This window comes from Mus musculus, chromosome 5, assembly GCF_000001635.26.
Source record: "Mus musculus strain C57BL/6J chromosome 5, GRCm38.p6 C57BL/6J".
Taxonomy (NCBI): Eukaryota; Metazoa; Chordata; class Mammalia; order Rodentia; family Muridae; genus Mus; species Mus musculus.
In genome coordinates, this window is record NC_000071.6 from 102,484,865 (window position 1) to 102,498,473 (window position 13,609).

Consider the following 13,609-nt stretch of genomic DNA (forward strand, 5'->3'; position numbering starts at 1 on the left):
GTGAATCTTTATAAAACACAAAATTGATATGCAAATCCCTTGTTCTGCAGTCTTTGGAGCCTAATGAGAGACAGTATTAACTTCAAACTCTTCATCTCATTGTGTGCAGTACTGGGATTGCAACTAAGCCTTTCAACATATACGATTCCACCAGTGAGCCACACACACACACACACACACACACACACACACACACACACACACAGACACACATACAGACACACAAAGATACACACACACACACACACACACAGACACACAAACGCACGCACACACACACACACACACACACACACACACACACACACACACAGAGTGTTTTGTCTTTCATTTGGTTTGTTTCAAAAAGATCTTGCTACATTGCCAAGGCTGGTCTTGAACTTGTGACCTTCCTGACTCTGGAGTAACTGGATTATAGGCCTTTGCTTCCAGGGTGGCTAACTTTTCAGCCCAGCTTCTAAAAGCTTTTTCCTTTCAGTTTCCTTTTCCACAGGGTGGATCCTTCCTGTTCACATTTCTGGTGTCTTGTTTGTGGATTTATTCTTCTGGAATGGTTTACTTTAGATCCTTGGCTGCCAATTTTAAAGAAAATTTCCTTGGTGGTGGTGGTGGTGGTAGGGGGAACAATTCCGTGCAGGAAGAATTAACAACTCCATCTTGTGTACCCCCATGTAATCTGATTATATTTTAAATAATGATAGTGTATGTCAACTGATGACGGGGACTCTTCTGAGAAATAGTTCATTATGTAATTCCATTATTATAGGACTATCACAGTGTACTTAAGAAGCCCAGAGACTACAGCCAAGGATATAGAATCCTAGTACAAGGCCACTCATATTTGTTGTTCACCCTATAGGGTGGCATACTGCACATTGCTCAGTATGATTTATTTTATTCCATCTCTCCTTATTCCTAGCCATTATGAGTCCCTCAGTGGACAAGTACTAAGAGGAAGGAGCCAAGTGACCAATCCAGCATCCTGACTGTAGTACATAATGCTTTCTTAATGACTAAGCAAGCAAAATGGTCTGTGAATAACATATTGATGGCCTCCACTTCATGCCAAGAGATGTAAACCAACAGTCTGTTGAAGAATACACATTTGGACCCAGCATTTATTTTCTTTATGCAGCAGTACTACAAAAGACAATTCACTCTCTAGACCAGCCCACACATGCCTATTTAATCCCTGCGATATACAAAATAGTGCACCTTTGCAATTCTAAAGCAAAAATAAACCAAAAGCTATGGTAAAAAAAAGTCATCGTTTAAAAGAAATCACAATTATTCCGGCATTTAAAGATAATAGAAACCGTTTCAATGGATATATTTTTTGAACAATTATTTGTGTAGCATACTGTAAAATCTGTGCTCTATCCCATCTCAGAGAGAGGTCTGGATTTAACTGTGATGACTAATGATGAAGTTAAACTTGGATAGGCTACCCTCGGGATGGGCAATCGTCTTAATTAATCAAACAAAATTAAAATACCAATTTTGGCTATTTAATAATTATCTCGAGTGAGAATGCTGGAGGCTAGTCAGATCTAATTAAAGGAGGAAACAGAGTGGGCACAGAAGAGGCAACATGGAGGTGACTTCCTTTCATGTCTCTGACTCTTCATTATATCGATTTTCTTTTCATCTCATTTGAGCACTAAAGCCAACCCAAAGTTTCTTCCTGAAAACCTCTGCCCCCGTCTCCCGCTATTTCTGCTGCCTGTTATACAGAGAAGAGATTACACTCTATTCGATCTAAAACACAGATAGGCTCATTTTATCTTCAAAGCAATGTTACCTTTGTCTCTGGTCCCCCTGCCAGTATGTGCACAATATTTCTCCCAGTTGTGCAAACTACCAGTCGGAGGCCTCCGATGCATCACTTCTTCAGCATCTCTGGTGATATTGGAAAAACATGCACTGATATTTAATTGATCATAGTCCAACTGCTTATTTGTTTAAAAATGTCAAGTCTGCCCTCTATATGAAAGTTAGTAGAAACTTGCCCACCGTCTTCACACTGGCACCTCTCCGATAGCAGGCCTTTACAAAACAGTTCTTTAATATGGTGCTGTCTGTTTTTAAACCAAGAGTCAGGATAAGAACATGGGCTGCATCCTCAAATCTTTTATACTCCACATTACATAGTTTAATCCTTTTGTGCAAGAATTTTCATGTGTTAAATTCAGCCTAAGACTTTAGAGCAGTTTCTATTGGATAGCTTGTTTTGCTCTGGGTAATAGAAGAATGACAAAGAAATCACCACAAATCTCCTTTTATTCGTAATTCTGGAAGATGAGAAACTGAATCTGATGTTTAGCTGTAACTTAGTGTGGGCTTTCTGAAGACTTGGTCTGCAAAGTTTTAGCATTCATTCAATGCACCTGTAACTCAGACACCTTTAACAAGTTAATTTCCCACTGTGGAAATTGGTTGAATTTATTTTGTACTGTCTAGCTCTTTTGACATTTTAGCTAAATCTTTATATAATTCTATTGTATAACTTTTAAGTATTTTAGATTCGGTATTTTCCAGGTCATTAAATATAGTTCCCTAAAATGTTTTAGGTCTGTTTTCTTTACTTCCTCCCAGAGGATGTGCTTGTCACCGAATGTTACATTTCCTAAAGATCATGGAAGAAGAACTGACACTTGGGAACTTTGAAAGTAGATAGTTATGACCAAACATGAGTGTTCTTGTCAATGTGCGCATCATGAATGTATAGAAGGATCCCCTTGAGGTGTCTTGGAGAAGTTGAAAAGAAAAAATCTTTGTCTGCAAAGCAATGTTTTTTATTGAGTGCAGACTCATGGGGCTATGGTTGGTTATAGCTGCTTCCTGAATCCTGGGCTGAAGCTTCAGAAAACGGGGTATTCAGGTTTACCACAGAGGAAATTAACCTGTGAATTATCATGACTTCTTATTCTGTCTACAAATCTGTCAATGGTCATTGCTCTAATGAATCAGGTACTTGCTGAGTATCAAACATGCCATCTGTTTTACTGTGGCAGGATCGTCCCTGTCCAATTACATTGAAATATTAGGGTAGCAGGAAGCCTGTGATTGGACACAGAAAAGGGAGGCAGAGTGAAGAGGTGCAGAGAGAGCTAGCATCTCTGGTGAGGAGAAGCCAAGATGGAGGCAGACAGACAGTAAGAAGATCCTGATCCCACATGGTTTTAAATAGCCACAGGTAGTTATAAATATCATACAGGGATAGAATAATTGGGATAACTTTTGATCTAGGTGGGCAGCTTGTATCATTATTAATTGGCTCTGAAATTATTGTGTGGGCATCTTGTGAATTGAGAATTTATTGATACATAAATCTGACTTGTTAATTATAAGCTTCTCGAGTTTTGTTTCTACCGGGTTGTTGGGTGTTGTGGAGGCTGGTTATAGCAGCTGACCAAGGGGTGGATGGTCATTGGGTAGGGCTGGCATGGCAGTGAAGGGAACTAGAGAGCTCTGGCCCCACTGGAGAGTTGGTGGGCAGAGTGTAGCTGGATGCAGCATAGGAACTTGGCCGTTCTTTTTAAATATTCCCTGAAACATTTTACAGATGTTATTTCTGTTCACAGAAGTTGTCTTACTTAGGATCTTACTGCTGTGAACAGACACCATGACCAAGGCAACTCTTATAAGGACAACATTTAATTAGGGCTAGCTTACAGGTCCAGAGGTTCAGTCCATTATCATCAAGGCAGGAACATGGCAACATCCAGGCAGAGATGTGGCTGGAGATGCTGAGAGTTCTACATCTTCATCCAAAAGCAGATAGGAGAAGACTGGCCTCCAGGCAGCTAGGAAGAGGGTCTTAAAGCCCACACCCACAGTGACATATTTCCTCCTACATGGCCACATCTCCTAATTGTGTCACTCCCTGGGCCAAGCATATTCAAACCACCACAGAAGTAACCAGAAGTAACAGTTCTAGAAATGATTATACTGCATCTAATTCAAAGGCATTTGCGTTGTATACAGAGAAGTAAGAAATGGTATTTGCTTGAATACCAAACACTTCCATTTCCAATGTCTGCCTTTCCTCCTGATGACTTTCATCAGTGACCTTTAGAACCATGACCTCTGTGCTCCATAGGCTTGCTCTAACGGTGACTCCGAATGGCTGGCATGGAGTATAGTGAGTACTCTTGGGAGTCCCTTAGACGATGGCATTCCTCGGCTGGTGAGAGGTGACCCCTGGGCTGGCCTGCCACTATTAAAAGTCTCCTTTAAGAACTCATCAGATCAACAACTGAGTGAATCCTACTGACCAGAGAGTTGTTCCTGGTGAAAGGTCAGTTGGAGTATCTATTTCATGGAGATCCAGTCACCCACATTTATTACCCCACATGCAAGGACAAGTGCCCCTGGAGGAGAGAGAGCAGAAGGGGAGTGTGATAAGAAGGGGGACTTCCAGTTCTAGGACTAGGAGAGAGAAGCTCAACAGAAATGGCAGAGTGGCGAAAAGAATCTTTTCTTTTGGGATTACAACTGAAAATAAAAGAAGAAAAAGGTAAAGATTTAATATACAACGTGGTAGATAAGGACCCAGTCACTGCCTACTAAGTAAGGTTACACTCAGCATTTGCCATAGTTTACTACAGCTCCAGACAGACCTTACCTCTGCTAGAGCTGAGAAAACAGAAGTTCAGAGACGCCGAGTAATTTGTTGCAAATCACACAGTCACTACCTTGTGGTTCCAGGACTCAAAAGTGAATTATCTCATACTAAGTAAGTAAGCCTGTCTGTCTTCTGTGCTCTGGAGTTAGACTTCCTTCTCAAGTGGTTAAGCCTGGTGGCCATGGGCAGGTTGCACTCACCATTTTGAGCTACTGTTTGTAAATACAGGTACTTATTGATGCCTGCGACACAGTACCGTTTCTCATATTTCCTTTGGTTTATAAAGGAACAATGCCCGAAAAATATCTTCCTGGCAAACATCAATAGAAATCCACAGCTATCATTAAATAATGAATGGCGAGAGGCCTAATCAATAGTTTTTTTTTCAAATTGTAAGATTAAATTGTAATATAAAAATGGTGATTTTCAAAAAAGGTTTTAATTTATCTTGAATGTATGTGTGTGCGCCATCTGTGCACAGTGCCTGCAGAGTCTAAAAGGGAGCATCAGGTCCCCTGGTACACTGTGAACTGCCGTGTGGGCGCTGAGCAACAAGCCTGTGTCTTCCGCTACAGCAGCAGGTAGGTGCTCCTACCTGCTGCGCTCTCTCCAGTTCCCTAACTAGTGATTTCCGACTAACATGCCTTTTTTTTTCTAAGAGGGAATAGAATGAGACAGAGCAGAACTGGTATAAAAGGTTGGGATTCATTGTATGTTTTTAAAAGTAAAATACATTTCATGGATTTTGTTTCAGTTGTATGTACTTTTGACACTGTGTAGACATGAAAAAAAGTGCACTTTGGGGCTTTGTTTGATAATCCTGAAAGAATGTGTTTAAAAGCATCCTTCCCGGTGACAGCTCATTTGTGACCTCAGTGCTGGAGTTTTACACTGGCCATGTTTCTCTCTCACTCTCCACATTTTTATTTTTTGGGAGACAAGATCTCTCCTTGGACCTTGAGTTGGCCAATTTAGATAGACTAGCTGGCTGGCGAACCCTGGGGTTCTCTCCTCAAGAGATCTGGGCTCACACCCACCTCTGTCTTTTCCATGGGTGCTAGAGACTCAAAGTCAGGTTCTCATGGTTCCACTGTGAGCAATTCACCCACAGAGCCATCTACCCAGGCAGAAATATTTATTCTGAAAAGTTGATGTAGACAGGGAAGTTGGCAATCCTAACAAGGCAATGATTCTGATGTATAGAAAGTATTTTGATAATGTGGATATTATGTAAATTTACATATCAAAGGGAACTTTTCCTCTCAATAAAAACAGTGGATATATTGACTATGTATATTATATGTAGTTAATTCAGAGAGAGAACATATAATACTGTATTTCCTCCTTTTGTGTGTGTGCTCTTTTACTTTGAGATGTAAAGAATATCCTGTTTTTCCTTCTTTCCATTCAAACAATTATCTTGGGGCCGGGGTGTAGTTGAATTGGTAGCATGCTTGCTTACAATACACAAAGCATTGCATAGATTGCAGTGTGGTCATCTCAGTGCTTGGGACATAGAAGTGGGAGGATCAGAAGTCCAAGATCAGCCTCATCTACTTAGGGCAGCATGAGGTATATAGACCGTGTTAAAGAAAATGAACATGAAAATGAAAAAGAAAAAGAAAAAGAGAGAGAGAACTGTGTGTGTGAATGAGTGAGCATTTGAGAGAGGAGAAGGAAGAGGAGGAGAAAAAGAAGAAGGAGGAGGAGGAAGGGGAGGAGGAGAAGAAGAAGAAGAAGAAGAAGAAGAAGAAGAAGAAGAAGAAGAAGAAGAAGAAGAAGAAGAAGAAGAAGAAGAAGGAAGAAGAAGAAGAAGAAGAAGAAGAAGAAGAAGAAGAAGAAGAAGAAGAAGAAGAAGAAGAAGAAGAAGAAGAAGAAGAAGAAGAAGAAGAAGGGAGAAGGGAGAAGGGAGAAGGAGGAGGAGGAGGAGAAAAAGAAGAAGAAGAAGAAGAAGAAGAAGAAGAAGAAGAAGAAGAAGAAGAAGAAGAAGAAGAAGAAGAAGAAGAAGAAGAAGAAGAAGAAGAAATAATAATTCGTTTTAAAGCAGCTTTACAAGAGGCAATGGCTAATTTTATTAAAAACTAGAACTTAATGGTGTGTGATATGTATTTAAAGACAGACTTTTCTGGAGGGACCCATTTGTAGAGCTTACCAAAGGCTACATTTCATATTTAAACAGATGCCTCAGACATGTTTCCTGAGGTATTCTATTTCACGTTTCCTGGCTGTGGTAAAGCTAGGAGGGCCTGGGAGAAGGGCTAGGGGTTGTGGGTGTGATTCTGACTTGCAGCATTCGCCGGCTTCTGCAAATTCAGCCTGAGCTTCTAGTTTCTCTGGGCTTTTTCTCCTCAGTAAAGGGAGTCAGAGTAGAGACTCTTTCGGGTGGCTTTTGCCTGAGAACGTCTGTTGCCAAATGGTGGTGTGTTCCTTCAGAGCAGCTTTGGTGGAAATGTGACTGTGTGCATTTGGCAGGACTGGAAAATGTGGGCATCTGATGATTTCACTGGGGAGCAAGTCCCTGAATGGTTGTATATTACACTATGATGGTAGCAGGACTTTTCTTGGATGGCCATCATTATTGGAGGGGCTTGTTTTCATCAGCTGTGGGTCTGGAGGGATGAGGGATGCCACTCCCGTGGATTCGGGGGTTGCTTGTCATAAGGGTTGTGCTGAGGTACTGATGCTTTAGGCTCGGGAGTAAAGAAAACCATTCCCATTGAGAAAGCGAGTAAGTCAGGAGAGTTTTTCGCTTCAAATCAAATTAAATCATTTGGGGAACTGGAGACCATATCATTTACTTTGCACCATTTCTGCAGTACAAATGCAACCAACATCTATTCTTGGACGGCGACTGGTGTTTACGATGCCTGAGGGAGACCAGTCTCCAGTTCGCCACACTATATTTTGACTATGCAGTAAGGCAAGCAGGGAAAAATCTTGGCTCTCTTAGTTCAGCGATCAAATATAACTTGAAGACAGGCTAGGAATAGTCCCTTTGAGGAGTAACTACTTTCTTGATGAAAGCGGTATTTTTGATGCACCTATTTGCAGAGGTTTTGATCCAGTGCAAGCGGGCGTTCCTTGTGTGCAGATCAATGCTGTGATTAAAACATAACATGCTTTGATTTTTCCTCACTGTGGTTAGAAATACCACTTGCTTGACAGCTCTCTACAGAGCCCTAAGTAACAAGAGAACTTCCCTCCTTCCCTCCTTCCCTCCTTCCCTCCTTCCCTCCTTCCCTCCTTCCCTCCTTCCCTCCTTCCCTCCTTCCCTCCTTCCCTCCTTCCCTCCTTCCCTCCTTCCCTCCTTCCCTCCCTCCCTCCCTCCCTCCCTCCCTCCCTCCCTCCTTCCCTCCACTCTCTAGCCTTCCACACTGTGGCTTGTGCAGTCTGGACCAGTGGGCCAAGTACCCATTCAACAGAACAGTTAGCAACTTGTGTCTTCTCCAGAGTCAGTTGTAGGTCGTAGGCCAGCTTGGATCACCTACATCTCAAGTTTGTTTACCTATATTCCTTTTTCTCTTGTACTTTCCTTTTGTTTGCTAATTAGCATAATTTTTGGAGGACTGATTTTATTCTCAGACACTGTGGGTACAAGGGTGTTGAACTGCAGCTCAGCAAAGGAGAGGGAGAGCACAGTGGGGTGTCTGAGGCTAACCACCTCCCAGGAGAAGAGAAAGGGGCACAGCATGGAAATGGAAATGCTCTTTGCCTACACATTGATGAGATCATAGATTAGATGAGGATGTGGGAATTACAGAACTAAACAAGGAAAGTCTGCTGGATAAATTCTGTTCATCTGGGTTAACCTGCAGGGTAGCTTCACTACAAATTAAAAATCACATGTCACACTTCTCTGTGAGCTGATGAACTTCAGAATAAAAGTTTCTTCAGAGATCACCTCACTTCAAATTTCCTAGTAAGGAAGGCAGATCTGGAACAACGTGATGTGTCCTAGGACAGACGTTCAGGAAACAAACGGAGTAAGTCCGGTGTTGGTGCTTGGCTTATTCCTCAGGGCCTTTCTCTCCTGGGATTCTCTGAGAGAGAAAAGAAGTGGACTGGTGAGACATCCAGGTGTCAGTAATGAAAGACTTCTGCTGTGACACTGAATGGCACAAAGAATCCTGTGACTTCCTATGTTCCTGAGTCCTTGTGTAATCCATCCTAGATGCTCATCAAGACAGGTGACACCTGGCTCTTACCAAAACCTCTGTCACCCAGCCCACAAGTCTAGGGATCATGTTTTTTTCCCTCCTTACCTGCCTCTCCCTCCCTCCCTCCCTCCCTCCCTCCCTCCCTCCCTCCCTCCCTCCCTCCCTCCCTCCCACCCTCCCTCCTTCCCTCCCTCCCACCCTCCCTCCCTCAATGGGAATCATATCTATCTAGCTTTACAATTGTTTGAAAATTATGCTTTTGAGTAGTGAGGATTGAACCCAGGGCCTTACACATGCAGGGCAAACACTGAGCTGTGTTGCCAGCACTGTTTTCTATTTTAAAAAATGGTTTATTATTTTTTACTCTCTCTCTCTCTCTCTCTCTGTGTGTGTGTGTGTGTTTGTGTGTATGTGTGTGTTGCATGTGTACACTTGGGTGTAGGAGACTAGGAAAGGGTGTTGTATCCTTTGGAACTAGAATTTCAGGCAGTTGTGAGCTGACATGGATTCTGGGAACTAAGCTTGGGTGCTAAGTTATTTGACAACTAATAGTTTTATATTATATATCTAAAGGTATGGCTTTTAAAAGAGTTTTAGTGGACATAATAACTTTATGCATTTGTGGAATAAGAAGTATAAGTCTAATTTTTAAGAAGATCAGTAAAACTTAGAATATTAATTTTACATTTTTATAGAAGGTATACAAATTCATTACATATCTCAGGTGCTAGAATATTACACTCCTCTAATATCTTTGGCAGCCTTTTTACCAAGCCTAGTGTAACTGTACAGAAACTAAGAATGTATATATTAATATCAAGATACAGCTTAATATTTTCTAGATTAGGTCATAATTTCTTCAATATTCTTTGTAATAGTATCAGTTTTGTCAAATTACCTCACATAAATTGTTCTTAACACACTATATATTTTCATAAAGTTAAATCTTAACGGCACAATAATTATACATTGCCCTCACATCTTATACCCTTCATATTCTGGAAAATAAATACTCCTGAGGTGAACACACCAGAGCTTCCACACAAAAAGCAAGAACAAAAATAATCATGTGTATAAGCCCTGCTCTTGGCCAGTCAAATATCTCCCGAATGAATGGAGGCGGGTAGAGAATTCAGCTCCTGGGGTCTGCTGTGTGAATCCTAGACACACAGAGACTCTGTGTGTGGCTTGTATTCGATATCTGTGGTCTCATCCTCTGCTGTTTGATTTGAGGAACATTCCAGGCGGTATCCTTAGCTTCCCTGACATGAGCCTGGGGCTTGAAGACTCCGAGGGATTCCTTTCTCAAAAAGGGCAAGGCAGACAGAGCCTGTCAGGCGGGCAGTGCATGGCTCAGCTGCAGGCGACAGGCTTCATCTCAGCAAGGTGAGAAACCTGTGCCTTTGGGGGCTCCAGCATGCTGTGCTGAAAACCTGGGCAGACAGAGCCCGAGGTGGAGGATGGGTGGCTGAAGGAAGCATGGGGTGACTTCTATTTCTCAAGACAGCAGAGTGTACTAAATGTTTGGACTTCCCCAAATGTTTGCTCATGGCTCAATGGTGTCTCAGCTGGGGCTCTGACTTGGGGATTTCAAGCAGGAATAGGATGTTAGGTGTTCCTGCGGGTTAATATTTATGTATTAGGCAAATAATCTCCAGACCAAATGCATAGCAATAACAAGAGTGTCTTTCTTACTGCTGTTCTCTGTTCGTTTGTTGCAACAAAGATTTTTTTCTTATTCTCTTAGAAACAGCCATTAGGTAAAATAAAATTAATTGGACTGTTTTGTGGAAATGCCAAGCAATTAGGGTGTAGGATCATTTATGCAACGTATTATTAATGCTAAATGCTAAAATAAAGGTCATATTACCATCAGCCTGGAGAGGGTGGGAATGGAGAGGAGCCGCAGGGAGGAGAGGATGAATAAAGGTATCCTATTAAGGTGGAATGGGATGGAATTGCTGGTGGTCCTTTGCATGAGTCTGGGGTCTGCTGAATTACAGTTGGAGATGCTGTTTGTCAAAGCTGTTGAGTACTGAGCTAGTGACTGCCTGAGAAATCACAGACTGATCCCTGATACCAGTGCTGAGTCTCAAATCGTTACCAGCAGTGTTTACAGACTTGGGGATGGGCAAAGGTGTTTTCTGGGAATCCAGCCCCAAGGCATCAGGGGAAATGTTTCCCTGCATTTCAGCTTTCCATTGAAATCAGAGTGACAGGCGTTCTCCTTGGGCTGGTAGCTTCTTTACTTTGCTGCATCTCCCTCTGATTCTCTTTAGAATGTAGTTGTACATGCACCACCTATTCGAGCTGTGTTCTGGTGTTTTTGCTGCTAAGCACTGTTTGGACAAACTTGACCAAGTGGCACTTACCTGGCAGTTTGGGGGAAGTTGTTTATGGGTGGGTGGTACCTGTTCCCACTGGAACTAAGCATGAGGTGCGTGTGATCAAAGAACAACAACGTTGGGTGTTGGTTTGCATCTTCTTCTTGCTTAAGAAAGGGTCTCTGTTCACCCAAGTAGCCAATCTTTCTCGCCTTTGTGTTTACAGATAGTCTGTCTATGCCTGGCATCTTCACCATGTAGGACTGGTGGGCTCTGGGAATCCAACTAGGACCCTATCCTTTTAACTATTGAGCTACCTCCCCAACTCTCATGTACATCTACAGATCTACAAATATGACAATTTTTTTTTTTTGGTTTGCAGTAAATGGCCACTAATTAGATTCTGACAGCTTATTTGAAAAAGTTGTCTCCCCCACCGCCGAAAAACAGAGCTTTGCGTGACATTTTAAAAGCTTTGAAAATTGTATGCTATATTAATAAATTGTGCCCAGAAACCAAGCAGTTCAATTTAAACACTCTCAGGTCTCTCTATTTCTATGTGTTCACTTTGAAAAACCTGCTTTCTGTGAATTCCAATTTTCCTTTTATTAATAGATTTGTTGAGTTTAGCCCTTCTGCATTATGCAAGTGAGATTGACTCCTGTGAAAGGTACTTATAAAAATTAATATAAAACCTTGTATTCTAGGATAACCAATTATCTTACTACCTTGCTTTGTGCTCTTTAAAACTGTGACTAAATATCTTGCAACTGTATTACATAAAATAAAGCTTTCCTAGGAAGTTTTTTTGATTGATAGCATCTTATAATGACTAGTTTTAGATTCTAACAGTTTTTCAGCTAATCGGTGGACAGTGTAATAAGTTTTTCCCTTTAAAGTAAATGCTGAGAAAATAAGTCTTGTTTTGTCAGTTTCTTTGGTGGCTTTTTAGAAATTGTGTCTACAAAATAAGTAACGGAGACTGGCATCTTTTGGAGGTAATTAGTTCTTGCTGTTCTGTGACTTGTGATTAATAAGTCTGCTAAGCCCTGTGTAAGAGTAGATGTCATCTAGAAGTCACTCATGAGACTGGCTGTTCATATCCAAAGCAGTTATGTGGAATCCACAGCAACTCTGCTCAGGGTCCTGAAAGATGTGTAATGTGAACTAGACCCCTGGGATCTGGAAATAATCATTTCATTTGTCTGTAATCTATACTCATTTCTCGGACAAGAAAGGCTATGGTCAGAGTACGCTCAGCCAAAAGACCCAGGCTTTTGTCCAGTGATGTCTTCTGCTGCTTGTGGGTATCTGAGACACTGTATTATAGAAATAGCCTCAAGTTCCCCTACAAGTGTCAGCTGCTCTGAATGCTAATGAAGTTGGCACTGAGCTGAGCAGGTGACAGCTGTGAGAGGGACTGCAGCCACCACTCACTTGCTTCTGTCCTCCTTCAAAGCAGTGGTCCCTCCCCTTCGAAGGTCAGGGTGTTATTTCCTGCAGCCTTTTGCTGTCTTCCTTTCTCTTTTTATTACTTCCTCTTTTTGTTACTCTGAGGCATTATATTAGTTTCCTGTGAGTTCCCCGAAGTTCTTCTAGTTGTAATAGTCCTGGTATCTACCTACCTACCTACCTACCTATCTATCTACCTACCTATCTATCTATCTATCTATCTATCTATCTATCTATCTATCTATCTATCTATTTATATTGTTTGGTAAGCTGATCATTTCCAGGGTGTATTGCACTGGTTGTAAATTTTATTCTTTTTTGGGACCTCTGAAACCATGGACCTAGTATACCACTTTAAAATGGTCCCAAACTTCTTGAATGGCCTGCTGAATAATTGTAATTGGCCTCTTTTCTCCTACTACCCTCAGAAAACCCCCATGGAAGTGTACAGTAAGACAGGAGCTGAACTAGCAGTATTACTGCTAGTATGGATACGAAGGAGCCCCCTAATTAGAAAATTCTTCCATATTTATGAAAGCTAGCAGGTTATTTAAGTATTTTCTAAAATGGGTATAATTTTAAGTGAGATAAAGTAGCTCAAAGCATTTTTCAGTATAAATATCAATTATATTAATTAATTAATTAATTAATTAATTAATTTGCATGTACATTTGGTGTTTGGCCTGCACGTATGTCAGTGTGAGGGTATTAGATCCAATGGAACTTGAGTTACAGACAGTTGTGAGCTGCCATGTAAGTGCTGAGAATTGACCCCGGGTCCTCTGGAAGAGCAGCCAGTGCTCTTAATCACTGAGCCATCTCTCCAGCCCCAAATACCAGCTATTTTTCATTTCCCCTTTAAATACCACTTTATGTTTTAAAATTTACATTGTACTTTTTAACATTTTGAAGTAATATAAGAAAAAACATGTTAAATTTTTACCCATATAAACGCTTCTAGGTGTTATCAAAAGCAGTTAACATTGAGATGATAATCTGAACTGCTTTATAGTTGTCATCCACATCTCATTCCTTATTCTGCCAATGGG

The 13,609-nt window shown here is 41.3% G+C and overlaps 1 protein-coding gene across 5 annotated transcripts in view; it reads left to right on the forward strand.

Moving 5' to 3' along the window:
* Positions 1–13,609, forward strand: part of Arhgap24 (Rho GTPase activating protein 24) — a 697,838-nt gene that overhangs the window by 277,667 nt on the left and 406,562 nt on the right. Inside the window, exon 1 of one of the 5 annotated variants that reach the window (XM_030254405.1) lies at positions 9,216–10,170. The exons of the other annotated variants lie outside the window; for them this stretch is intronic. The gene's annotated coding sequence lies outside the window, so the exon portion shown is untranslated. Of the gene's footprint in view, positions 1–9,215; positions 10,171–13,609 lie in introns of those variants that run through there. 5 annotated transcript variants of the gene reach the window in all.